Source organism: Procambarus clarkii, chromosome 27, assembly GCF_040958095.1.
Source record: "Procambarus clarkii isolate CNS0578487 chromosome 27, FALCON_Pclarkii_2.0, whole genome shotgun sequence".
NCBI classification, from domain to species: Eukaryota; Metazoa; Arthropoda; class Malacostraca; order Decapoda; family Cambaridae; genus Procambarus; species Procambarus clarkii.
The window spans coordinates 6,490,565-6,504,414 of record NC_091176.1 but is presented as its reverse complement, the minus strand read 5'-3'; the positions used below and the strand labels follow the sequence as shown (position 1 = coordinate 6,504,414).

Sequence of the window (13,850 nt, the reverse complement as noted above, 5' to 3'; positions counted from 1 at the left end):
ACTTCTCAACTTATGCTAAAATGTACCTGTGGATTACCCTTAAATTTACTTTAATATACCTACTTTTTTTCAGTCAAATTTTTTATACAATGTATTTTTTTTATACTTTTTTACAATGCATTTTCTGTGGAGAGCCCCTAGGGCTCTCTGGAGCTTATTGGGCTAATGTATGTTATATTAGACCGGGACATTAGCTAGAGAGTTCAGACCTACCAGGGACCAGCGGCAGAACCTGGCCCCTTCAGAGAGGTTGCTGGGAGCAATGGCCCTGGAAACCCCCGTGGTTGGGGTTTTTTCTTATCTGCCATCGACTGGGGTTAGGCACCCAGAAAGATAGGCATAACAAAACAAACCCCACATGGTAAGAAACTACCAACAAAAACCGAACAGAGAGGTAGAACTCCCTACAATCCCAACGAAACAAGCAAACGTAATACACTACTGCCACACTGCTCGTCCGCGCAGCGGTCCCCTCCCTGAGAGGGGGAGGGGGGTCCCCAGACCTCACCTCGCTAGCTGCATAGCACTCCAGCTCGTAAACTAATGTCAACCGGGACAGACGCTTCTCTGGCCTCGGTTTCCTAGGTGGTGTTTGCCTTCGTGTCGCTCACTGCTGTGTTTTTGTGTTGTGCGGTGGCCAGGTGTTCCTCATCAGTACCAGGGCTGCATGAGCTTAGGGCTTCCTTCCCTAAGCTTCCTGTGAGTACTGCCCTGCGTGACAGGGTTATCTTCCCTGGGGCATTCGGGAACCATTTCCGTAGAAGTTCTTGCTGCTTGACATTTGCCTCGCCCTTGGGGCCAGCTGGGGCTTGGGGCCCTTATTTGGCCTTGGGTAGGGACTGGTATTGTGCTGGTTAGGACGTCAAGGTGTTGAGCGACCTGCTACCTGCACGGCAACCAGTTCCTGTTGCCTCTGGGGATGGTGTACTTTTGCGGGGTTTTTCTTTTATTTTTATTTTCATTGCCTGGTGGGGGTTTGCCTAGTGTGGCTATAGTTCCACTGGTAGTGTTTGGTGGCCCTCTGCTAGGCCCCTGTGATTGTACACATCGCAGGGGTTTTCATTGTTGGCATCTACCCCTTGTTAGTTTTGGGTGTTAACTGGTTAGCAACACCTTGCCCGGGCTTCCCGTAGCAGTCAGCCTACGGGCCCTGGAAAACCCTGTCGGGGCTCGGTGGACCACTGGATGTGTCTTCTGGGTTCCATCCCATCTTGTGTGGGTTCGTTGGTTGCTGTGCCCTTGTCTGAGGGTGCCAGTCGCCAATTTTACCTCTGTCATGCTGCCTGTTGAGTCATTGACATCTAGTCCTTACTGTTCTGAGTATAGGCGGCATCCGCGTTGCAAGTTCGCTTTAAGTTGCTGGAACGCGCTAGGTTGGTTCCCGCCCAGATGCCCCGGGGGCCGCCCTGTTTTATTTAGGGGCTGTTCTCCACTTTCCCGTCTCCTGACCGTCTGCAGGTTTCAGGGTCAGGGCGGGGTTTAGTTTGGGCCAAGACTCTGGCGGCTTCTGGGGCTGCCCCGTTCGGATTGGGGATGGAGGTTTTCAAGCCTGTTCCTCCATCCTGCCAAGGTTTCTGGGTCTTACCAGCAGCCCTTTCTTTGCTGCCTTTTCCCTGGACTCTTTCTTTTCTTTAGGGGCAGAGGGGTGTGGAGGATGGCTCTGCCCTGGGGCCTCTGTTGCAGGTTCCTGGGACTGTGGGGGAAGCCCAATAGCAGTTCTGGGGCTGTAATTACCTAAGTGTAATTACCTAAGTGTAGTTACAGGATGAGAGCTACACTCGTTGTGTCCCGTCTTCCCAGCACTCTTTGTCATATAACGCTTTGAAACTACATACGGTCTTGACCTCCACCACCTTCTCACCTAACTTGTTCCAACCGTCTACCACTCTGTTTGCGAAAGTGAATTTTCTTATATTTCTTCGGCATCTGTGTTTAGCTAGTTTAAATCTATGACCTTTTGTTCTTAAAGTTCCAGGTCTCACGAAATCTTCCCTATTGATTTTATCAATTCCTGTTACTATTTTGTATGTAGTGATCACATCACCTCTTTTTCTTCTGTCTTCTAGTTTTGGCATATTTAATGCCTCTAACCTCTCCTCGTAGCTCTTGCCCTTCAGTTCTGGGAGCCACTTAGTAGCATGTCTTTGCACCTTTTCCAGTTTGTTGATGTGCTTCTTAAGATATGGGCACCACACAACCGCTGCATATTCTAGCTTTGGCCTAACAAAAGTCGTGAACAATTTCTTTAGTATATCGCCATCCATGTATTTAAAAGTAATTCTGAAGTTAGAAAGCATGGCATAGGCTCCTCGCACAATATTCTTTATGTGGTCCTCAGGTGATAGTTTTCTATCTAGAACCACCCCTAGATCTCTTTCTTTACCAGAATTCTTTAAAGATTTCTCACATAATATATAGGTTGTGTGAGGTCTATGTTCTCCTATTCCACATTCCATAACATGGCATTTATTAACATTAAATTCCATTTGCCAAGTGGTGCTCCATATACTGTACTTATTTTGTCCAGGTCATCTTGTGTGCCCTTGCCTGGGTTTTCTGCTTCTGGGCGGTGGTTTTTTTTGTTCCTCTCGTCTGCCTACTTCCCACATTTGTTGGCGTGTTTTCTGATATATTGCGTCGGTCATGGCTCCTTGTTTTGGTAGCCATTTTCTATCTGCGGTTTACTTCCCCACCTGGCCACCAGCAGTGCTGAGGTTTGTTTACCGATGCCTGGGTGTGGGAGCTCATGTTTTGGGTGAGCTTTTTCACCTCCTTCAGGGGTTTTATCCTACTGTCGCCATTTTCTTTGCTTTTCTGGGGTATCCTGCCCATCTTCTGTTCCTTTGGGAATGCTTGCGTGTTGGTTTTTACACTGGTTTTTGCGTTTTCTGTTTCTTTGGGTCTGGGCCCTGGTGTTTGGGCTCCGTGTTCCTGTCTGTTTATGCTTGCTCCCACACCTTGTTCCCCGGTTTTCGGTCCATTTTGGCCGTTTTCCTGGGGTTCTGTCTGGGTGCTGTGCTTTTGCCCTTTCTGTGGTGTATTTCTGCTAGCAAATGTGGAAGTTTGGGCTCCCCCGGCTTCAATTCTGGGTTCCTTTGGGTTCTTTGGTTTCATTCCAGAGGTTTCTTCCTCTTGGGCCCCTTTGTGGGTTCAGGGGGTTTTGTTACCTCGTGTGTGAGCCGGTTCTGCCTTCTGGGGTTCCGGGGTCTTCCTGGCTTGCAAGCTGATCTTTTGGGTCTTGGTACGTGTTGTGGTCGTGCCAGGGCCTTGGGTTTTTGTTGTCGAAGTAAGCCTTTTGGTGCAGTTTTTGTGCTCTCTGCCCACCGGTCGGCGGCTTGTCTCTTTCTTTATTTTTATTTTTGTATTTTTTCATGTGTATGTGTGCATGTATGTGTATATATGTATAAGTGTATAAGTATATATGTATATATATGTCTATGTGTGTGTGTGTGTGTGTGTATTATATAAATTCATTTTCTTTTGGAAGGGGGCTTAGTTCTCTTCGCTGTTGACGGGGAGCTGGAGAGGCAGCTTGCTCTGTTGGCTCTCGCTTGGTCCCGCAGTTCGTGGGCATTTTTTGGTTGTCTTCCAGCCTCTGGTGGCGTCGGGCGGCTTCTCCCCTTTTGGGGGGTTCGGGACTGGCGGGGTGGGCATCTTCCTCTGCGCTTTGTCATGTCATCTTGATGTGGGTACGTTTCAATGTGGTCAATCCACCCCATCCTTCCGTGGTTCCTGCTTGTTCTAATGCAGACACGGGACTTTGTGGATCTGTGGTTCTTCTGGACCTGTTCAGTCTGCACCCTGGATTCTTTGCCCTCTTCGGAAGACTGTTGTTTCCGGTCCAGCTTCTGTTGGGGCCGGGTCCCTGAACCTCTGGGTCTCTTCTTGGCACGTTCCTTTCCAGGGTTCCGGGACTGGCAGAGTTGGTGGTGGGGCTTCAGGCGTGCCGCTTTTGTTGCCTTCCCTAGTTTGTAATGGGCACTTAGTGGATTTAAGCATCCTTACCGGATTTTGGTGACCTGTCTGCGTCTGCTCAGGATTCGGTTTTCAGGCCCACCTCGACGATTGGCTATGTGGGCTCCCATTCGGTTCATTTGTATGCTCGCCAGAGGTGTGGTTCTGTCCAGATCACCGGGTTTGGGTTTCTGGTGTACTGGAGGCTGTTTCATCTGGTTCCGTCCCGGGTTCAGACCTGGCTGGGTCTTGTTTAGGATTATTGGACTGCTTCTTTGTCTCTCCCTCCACAGGCATTGCTGTGGCTGCGGTCCTGCCTTCGGCTGTTTTTAAGGGGGTCCGGGTCACTCGGCGGTTGCTCGAGTGGTTGTGCAGGAGTCTGAACTTCGCCGTGCTGGTCTATTCGCTGGGTCAGGTTTGGCTTCGGCGTCTCTTTTGGTTCCTTTGGGGACTTCCCTTCCGCCTCTCTTGTGATTGTTGGGTTCGTGCTCCGGGACCTTGTGTTGGTGCTGCGTCGCCGATTTCCTCTTTGGGGTTTTCAGGGTTCCATGCCTTGGTGCCTCCCCAAGCCTTCTCTTAATGTGTTCATGGACGGGTCGTCTCTTGGCTGAGGCTTTGTGACCAGTGCTCACCAGGCCGGCCAAGGACTAAGGGGTCTGTCCTTCTGTCGGGCTCACAGCATGGTTCAGGAGTTCTTGGCTGTCTGGTTGCACTTCAGAGGGTTCGGGTCACTCGGGGCTCTACCTTCTGGCTCCATTCGGACAGTTCTCTGGTGGTTCCTTGCTGGAACCATGGGGGTTCTCTCCGGTCCTTGCCCTTTGGAGTTGGTCCCTTCGAGTGCCTCGTCTGCTGGTTTCTCGGGGTTTGGCTCTCCTTGTGTTTCATGTCCAGGAAGTGTCCTACATTCTGGCGGATGACCTCCGTTCATTCCTCTGTTCACGGATTGGCCGGTTGTCGCCACTTTCGTTGGCTCTGCCGGACATACTGACTCCCGGACATGGACGTTTTCGCATTGCCATGGTCTCGGCATCTCCCATTTTATGTGGCACTCTTCCTCGCCTGCGAGGCATTCGCGGTAGATGCCCTTTGGGCAGGACTGGTTGAGGTGGAGTTACCTGTACTTCTTCCCCCGGTCAAGCTGTCGCTTCGGGTTCTGGCTCGGTTGGAGTCCTTCCCAAGAAGTGTAGTCCTCGTGACCCTTGGTGGCTGGCCCAGCTCGTTTTCAGACGCTGTGTGATCCTGTCTCCACTCGATCATCCGGACTATATGGGAAGGATTATCACATTTTTCGGATAATGGTACTTTTTCACCTACGAGTCCAAAAGTGACCATTTCCAACTATTTTTATACTACAAACAACATAATTTGAATTGCCTTGCCACATACAATTATTAAATATTCAACTAGAAACCTCAACTTACCTTGTTGGTGTTCGTCTTCTTGATTGATGCCACACATCTTGAAGTTAAAAATTCTTAACAATTTACGTAACCTATACTAACACAACACTAAAATTAACACTTAAAATTACTGTACAGTTCATTAAGCTAAGTTAGTTTTGACTGCCAGCTGCTGAAGCCTCACTGGTTGAGGGCATTTGGGTTGCCTGTGAGGCCTCACTTGTTGAAGGTGCTTGCTTGCACCTCACTTGTTGAAGCGCTTGCATGCCCTCACTTGTTGAAGGCGCTTGGCTTGCCTGTGACGCCTCACTTGTTAAAGGCGCTTGCTTGCGCCTCACTTGTTGAAAGCGCTTGGCTTGCCTGTGGCGCGTCACTTGTTGAAAGCGCTTGGTTTGCCTATAATGCCTCACTTGTTGAAGGAGCTTGGCTTGCCTGTGGCGCCTCACTTGTTGAAGGCGCTTGGCTGCCTGTGACGCCTCACTGTTTGAACAACACGTAACTTGTCTTTAATTGCTAGGACAATCTTCTTCCTCTTAACACTTCCAGAACGATTGATGCTGCTACCAGACATATTCTTGGCCAAAAATGTTCAAAATTACTATGAAAATTAAGAAAGTTATTTAAAAAAATATTTCACTAATGGCGCAACACTGTGAGGCCGCACTGGTTGAGGTGTATAACTGTGACTTGTCTTTTATTGTTAGGACAACTTTCTTCCTCTTAACACCTCCAGAACGATTGATGCTGCTACCAGACATAGTCTTGGCCAAAAATGTTCAAAGTTACTATGAAAATAAAAAAGTTATTTAAAAAAATATTTCACTAATGGCGCAGCACTGTGTATAACACGAGGGACGGACGCACATGGGTTGACCAGTGTTGGACAGGTCCACTTGGGGCAGCCATAGCGTTACGTAGGCCGCCAGGAGGAAAAAAATTCACAATATTTTTGAAGGAAACTTCAGCCTGTGCACAATGCTTTTAGGAAACTTATTTATTTGTTATTACATAATTACTAGTAGTTATTTTATTTGTTTTTGGCTATGATTAATTGTTCTAAAATTAATGGTAATTCCTGTACCCAGGTAGTCCCTCCTGACGCACCCCTCCCACCCTCCCAACACCACCCACCCACCCCACCCCCACCTACACCATGCGCCTCGAGTCTCGGGCAGACGGGATTAATACCGTATGGCCCGCCTCATGTTTTCATATACGGACAAAGGCACGATTATCCGGGGGACTGACCGGATAGTGTAATTTCTGCAGAAAACCTGCTTTAATCCGGTCCCTGTGGCTATTTTGGCCGGATATTGTGATAACTTTATCCGTTCACGATTTTGGCCGTATAAGGGCGTTTTTCGGATGTTCGAATCCCGGATAATCGCGGGGTTACAGGTCGTTGTCCAAACCCGGGGCGTTTCCCGCGGCTCTGCCTCTTTCGGCAGGTCGAACTGGTCCAGTATGTGGCTGGTTTGGCCTTCTCCTCGGCTCTTCACGTCTGGTCTTTTGACGCGGGTGTATCACCATCTCAATGGTGATCGGGTGGCTTCGTTGATGGTGTCCCACCTGCGAGCTTTGTTACGGGGACTGTATGAAGTTTCCTGGCATTTCTATTCCATGTCTTCTTGCTCTTTGTAGGTTGTCTTCTCTTTCACATTGGGTTGTCTTGTCCTCTCTTTGTTTTTTGGACTGTTATTGATGCTTCTTACTGTTGCCTCTTATCGTGCAGTGCTGGTGGAGCTGCTCCAGCTTACGTTTGGGGTGGACGTCATGTCCGCCCCGTTCCATATGCTTTCTCGTACTATGTTTCATCTCCGGCCTGCTCATGCGCCGCCTGAGCCGTCTTGGTCCTTGGTCAAGGTGCTCTCTTATCTTTCCTCTCCTCTGTTTGTGGTAGCTCCTTCGGATGAAGATTGTTTTTCACAGGCCATATTTTTGTTGCCAATGGCCTCTGGAGGTCGGGTCAAACAGCTTCCGGCTCTCCTCTGGTGCAGGGGTTTCTGCTGTTTTGATTCTGTTTTTTTATTTTTTTTTTATTTATTATTTTCTACCACAGACGTGGCCACACATTTACAATGCTAACCAGCATATATACATTTTCTTCTGTCCTCCATGGACAGGGTTAGAGAAATGTTAAACATATAGTTCAAGGGTTTATTGAACACTCAACCACAGAAGGTGATTCGGTACTTTTAAAATGCTAAGCTAACCTACATACGTAAATACATAGATACACAGATTTACGTATGCCCTACATAAAGTATTTGATGTGTCTTTACATAGTGTCATTAATGTACATTCACAAAGGTGAAATGTAATTCTGATCAGCTTCCACATATACTTTATACCCATACATATACATACACACACACATATACATACATATATACACACACATGCATTCACATACATCTGTCTCATTTACTCTGACAGGGTGAGATAGCTGATAAAGAAACTAGTGTGCAATTAAGCACTTAATCACTGAAGGTGATGAAGGTGCTTTTACAAGCTCAGGTTATATAGTTACATGTGCAGGCGATGAGTCACAATAACGTGGCTGAAGTATGTTGACCAGACCACACACTAGAAATTATTCCTATTATTCCATTATTCCTATTACTATCTCCTTCGGTGGTTATAATAGGAGCTGCCTCGTATGGGCCAATAGGCCTGCTGCAGTTCTCATTACTACTATCCCCTACACCTGACTTTCCTCCTCAGCTCTCTCTTGCCTATTTAATGCCTGTCCCTACCTCCCCATCACAATCGACTTGAGAATGGTCCAGGACGGACCGAAACGTCGTCGTCCCTTCAATTTCTAGTGTGTGGTCTGGTCATCAATATAGTTACATCATATACAGTATATACATTGTATAAATGATATATTACATGATCAATCTTGGATACAAGTCCAATATATCATCAAGTGTTCCAGTACTCATATAGTAATTACAGAGTTCAGCATACCTTAGCCCAGGAGGGCGAAAGTCAGTCAGTATGGGACATTCTACAATATAATGTTCAAGAGAGTGCATGTTTTCTCTTTCACAAAGTTGACACATTGTGTACTCGACATTTGGGTTTTGAGAAAGCTGCCAGATACGTCTATATTCCAGGCGTATTCTGGCCACTATAACATCACATTGCCGGGTTCTTGTTCTATTAGTCCCATATGTGAATGCCTCCTCACGATATCTATCATAATATTTAATGCTACAACTTTCAGGTCTTTGTGAATTTGTTAGGTCGGTGAGATTTTCATTAGATATTTGTTTAAGTATTCTCTTTGTCACTGCTAATGAAACACCCATATCAATTTCTACCAGTTTTCTGCAGGCTGTCTTAGCAAGCATATCAACAGTGTCATGCCTTGAGATGCCAACATGTGATGGTATCCATAGGAATTTAATCCCAAATCTGTTTTCTTTAGCAGCTAAAACATTCATTCGAATATCACTGACTATTTTCTGGGTGTCACTACTATGTGCATTCAGTGCCAGGAGTGCACTCTGTGAGTCACAGTATATGAGTCCATTGCCTTTGTCTTTTAAAAATTCAGTGGCAAGGTATATGCCTGCAAGTTCGGTTTGAGTTGTACTTGCCCAGTCATTGACGCGCTTCATTGCTGTATGTACGAGAGAAGATTGTTCAAATATGTTACATGCACATCCGGTACATCGTCCACCTTCTCTACAGAGCTGTCGGTATAGCACTGATACACATCGTTACCCATACTCTGAGTACTTTCAGTGATGCTTTTCAGTGTTAACTGTTTTAATAATGTAGTGTGCACACTATCTTTCTTGGGTGCATTTACAAAATCAACTGATAGATCCCAGATATCCCATGGAGTAATTGGCTGATTAATCATTAGTTGAGTTGGGTACATATTTAATATTTTGATGGAGTTGGCTACCTTGTAGAACCAATATACATAATCAGATTTCGTTCTTCTTCTATAGACCTCAGGTGAGTGCAGCATATTAGAAAGTTTAGCTTGAAACTTCATGTGTTGTCTAGATCTACTCAATGCCTTCACGCCGAAAACTGTGCTAATAGACAAAATTCTCTCACTTATGGTAGGTAATTTTAACTCTGCTCTCATATTAACAATTCTCGTGGACTTTGGAGCCCCAAGGATGAGACGCATAGCTTCATTTTGCAAGGTTTCATGAGATTTCAGCTCTTTGTCAGTATACAGTGTGAGATGTAGAGCATTGTAGTCAATCACAGAGCGTATAAATGATACATAAAACATTTTAGCAAGTCTCACGTTAAGTCCATGATTGACACCAACAAGGACCTGCAAGGGCTTTAATCTCTCCCAAAGTCTCCTCTTGAGAGAAGAAAGGTACCCAGGGTCGTTAATGGGGACACCAAGGTATCTGTAAGACTCGCAGTTCTCAAGTGCTCGCCCATCTATATGATAATTGGGTGGTGGAATACCACATGGAATGAGGGCACGAGTTTTCTGTACAGAGATAAGGAGGCCACATTCCTCAGCTCTAGTAGCAAAAGCGTCGAGCAGAACTTGCATTCTAGGCTCGGAGGCAGCCTGTAAACATATATCATCAGCATAACAAATGACAGTGTCTTCATTATTAGTTGGAAGATCTTTAATAAGTTCATGCATCAGAACGTTGAACAACAAGGGGCTGAGGACCCCTCCTTGTGGAGTTCCCAGTTCAAAGTGTTTGCTCTCTGTGCTTTTAACACCATTAAACAAAACATATGCTGTTCGATTAGACAAATAGCCCTTTATCCATTTCAGTAATTTTCCTTGTATTCCTAGCTCGGCAAAGCTGTTCCAGTATGATTTCTCTGTTTGCTGTATCAAAAGCTGCTGCTAGGTCGATGAAGACTGTTTGAGGGGAAGCTTCAATATGTGCGAAGTACTCAGCAAAACAGTGTTGTGTACTGAGCCCAGGCATAAATCCAAACAGTTGGGGTGACAGGTGCCCCTATATACGATACATGAGTCGGTCTTCACGTAAACTTATTCTGTACAACACTAATAATGGATTACCTGGTGCGTGTGAGACTAATCTCAGTACTCTGTAAGTAATACCATCCTCTCCAGGAGCAGTTGATTTTCCCATCTTTAGTGCATGATTTAATTCCCATTCAGTTACATCATTAAGGTCCGACACGTCGATAGCTGTACAGGCAAGATTGATGGTTCGTTGTCTGTTGGGGCGTGTGTCATCAAATTTGTGCTGTATGTTAATTGGGAGTGAGTCGTAGCGCGATGTTAGTGCCCATTGATCAAGGAGGATGTTTGCTTGTTCTAGTGGGCTGTGGTGCAGCAGTTTGGTTGGGCTGCTTCTAGAGATTTTTTGTATCTTTTCCCAAACTTCAACAAGTGTTGTTTGCTCATTTATACTTTGTAGGAACTCTTCCCAATGTTTATTACGTATAACGTTGCTCATGTCTCTCACCTCTCTATTTGCAACTAGAAATGCATGCAAGTCACCTTGTGCTTTGGTTCGTTTGTACGTATCTCCAATTTGCTTTACTCGTTCATGTTCTTTAACAAATACGGGGTCAAGGACCCACTTGGGTGGTGGTAGGTGTTGCCCACTTCTGCTAGGCTTACGACTTGTTCCCCAACACACCCATGTGTCATAGTAGGTAGTAATCGTATCAACGAGATCTCTGGAGAAGGCTTGTACATTCGTTATTGTGTAATCTTGATACCATTTTGAAATACAATGGTTTGTACGTTTGCAGCCTTCTCCGTCTTTTCTGGTGAAGGCCAAGATGGCTGCTTTCCTAAGGGGGTCCTTGTGTTATTGATGCTTGACTGGTTCGGCCGGGGGTACGTCATGTGTTATGTCTGGTTGCGGCTCTTCGCCGTTACCTGCGTGCCGTGGCTGGGGATGCACTTTGGGTTGATCCGGTTTCCCTCGTTTCCTGTTCCAAGGCTCAGGTCTCCCAGGTCGACCGCAGGGTTAAGTCTAGCCTGCCTGTGGTCTATTCTCACTCTCGTGCCGTTCGAACGTTTGCAACTTTCACTGCCGTAATTGGTAACATGTCTTGGGCTTATTTCGGACTCAGGGATTTGAAGGTTGTACAGGTTCCTGGCCGTCCGCTATTTTGTGAGCATGTCTGCTCCTGGGCGTTCTGGTGTTGCTTTGGGCCTGTTGTCTCGACTTCGCGTTGCAGAGTTTGTGGCAGCCGCCTCCCAGGTCAGCTCTTCCTTTTCCTTCTCTTTGGGTATGAAGCTCCAGGGAGCCATACGGGCTCCCCACAGAAAACCAGCATTGAATGTAATGAAACAGCATTTTCTGGGTGAGCCCCAGAAGCTCCCTGGCAACCCTCCCTCCTGCTGGTTGGAGATTTTTTCGCATTTGTTGAAACTTAGCTTCCGAAGTGGAGTGCTATGTAGCCGGCACGGTGAGGTCCGGGCACCCCCCCCCCTTCTTGGGGGAGGAGAGGGCTGCGCGGAAGAGTGGCACGGACGAGCGGCACGGCAGTAGTGTGATACGTTTGCTTGTTTGCTTGCTTCCTTGGGATTGTAGGAAGTTCTACCTCTCTGTTCGGTTTTTGTTGTTAGTTTTTTACCCTGTGGGATTTGTTTTGTTATGCCAACCTTTCTGGGTGCCCAACCCCAGACGATGTCAGATAAGGAAAACCCCAACCACAAGGGGGGTTTTCCAGGGCCATTGCTCCCAGCAACCTCTCTGAAGGGGCCAGGTTCTGGCACTGGTCCCTGGTAGGTCTGAACCCCATAGCTAATGTCCCGGTCCAATATAACATACATTAACCTGATAAGCTCCAGGGAGCCTCCAGGGTTCACCCAGAAAATGGTGTTTCATTACATTCAACGTTGGTTTTATACCTTCTTACAATATATTTTTATACTTTCTTGCAATGTATTTTTATACTTTTATACCAAGTACCTATAATTTTTTTTTTTAACTCTGCTAGAAGTTACTTTCTTAAAATTATATGTTAGATTAAGGATCTGCCTGAAACGCTATGCATGCTAGTGGCTTTTAAAGAATGTAAAACTTCAAGTCTCTGTACTCTCATAAACCCAATTCTTGTATATAAATAAATAGATAAATAAAAATAAATATATAAATAATTAAAATAAATAAATTATACTCAAGAGGACTTGAGACCTCAGCTTGGAAAATGGTGATCCCGTTTCCCTACCAGACATAGGAAAACCTTGATGCTCACAGAGCTGGTATACTCCATGATCATTGAAGATTAGTGTAATGTAAAACTAAGATTTTAGTTATAGTTAGAACTGATTAGTGGCAAGAAAATGTTTGTATTAGATCATAAATTGTAACTGTACGATCAGTTTAATGACTCAGGCAGAGGCCTCAAGGTGAGAGAGTAGGTCTTCTCTAACAAAACTTCAAGCAGTCTGGACCTAGTGCTGTGGGCTCTCCCTGGTTTTCCTCCCTTCCACTCTCTTCCCTTCTTAATCTTTACCATATCAGTAAAGTACATTACTCTACCGATATCGTGCCATTAGTTGTTCTAAGTGTAGCTGTTCTGTGTTCAGTAGGTCAGTGTTTGAGCCCCAATTGTTTGCCTCTCTGGTGTGGTCTAGTGACCATGCGTTGCAGTTATTAAGTATTGTGTACTGTCCCTTCAGGAAAGTAGACTTTACCTCTAGTTTGCTGTTTGTAATTCTCCTCTCCTGTCTATGTGGATTCAGAGAGATAACATAAGATCGAGGAGGTAAAGTAATTACAGTATTGTACTTTGGGGGATTTAGGGTTAATAAATATTATATTAAGTTAATTGTAAGTGGGAGTTTCTATCACCCTTATTGTAGTGATGTAGGTGATCACACTAGATGACAGACCATATTTGGTAATACAGTACTATACTTATCTTTGTGCTGGGAATTGTTTCCCTGGGGGCTGGGCCTTGCCTAGCCCCATTGATTGTATTCCCTTACCTTGATATTAACCCAGCAAGGCAAGCAATCATTCATAACATGTTGATTTTACAAGATTGTTCTCAGCGAGATGTTGGATGATTCCCTCCCTTAGGATTCTCTCCATGAGCTTGCAGATGTGTGATATTAACATATCACAAGTCTGATATTAACATATCACAAGTCTGATATTAACATATCACAAGTCTGAAATGAATTTTCTATTCATATTGAAGCAGTTTTTAAAAAACATTCATATGGTTTTTCTAGTGCGAGTTTGTTCGTTGACAAAACTGTATTTAGTATAATATATTCCACATTGAGTTAGGAAAGCATTTTTTGTCATATATAGATACTGTCCTTAAAAAATTCCCTTCCCCTTTGCACCTGCAAGAAAATGAACTTGAGGGTTGAGGGTTGTCAAACCCTTGTTTGACAACAGTGTGTTGACTAGTGACAGTTAAATCCCAGCAACATAACAGGATGAACAACCCAGCGAGTTTTCTTCCTATTGGAGAGTGTTGTACATGCTGCTATGTTCACTCACAGGATGAGTAATGCTGCCAAATAAACTAACTCTTCGGAACAAA

The 13,850-nt window shown here is 45.4% G+C and overlaps 1 protein-coding gene across 1 annotated transcript in view; it reads right to left on the bottom strand.

Moving 5' to 3' along the window:
- LOC138369266 (protein Skeletor, isoforms B/C-like) overlaps positions 1-13,850 on the bottom strand; it is a 101,885-nt gene that overhangs the window by 19,985 nt on the left and 68,050 nt on the right. The window lies entirely within an intron of this gene.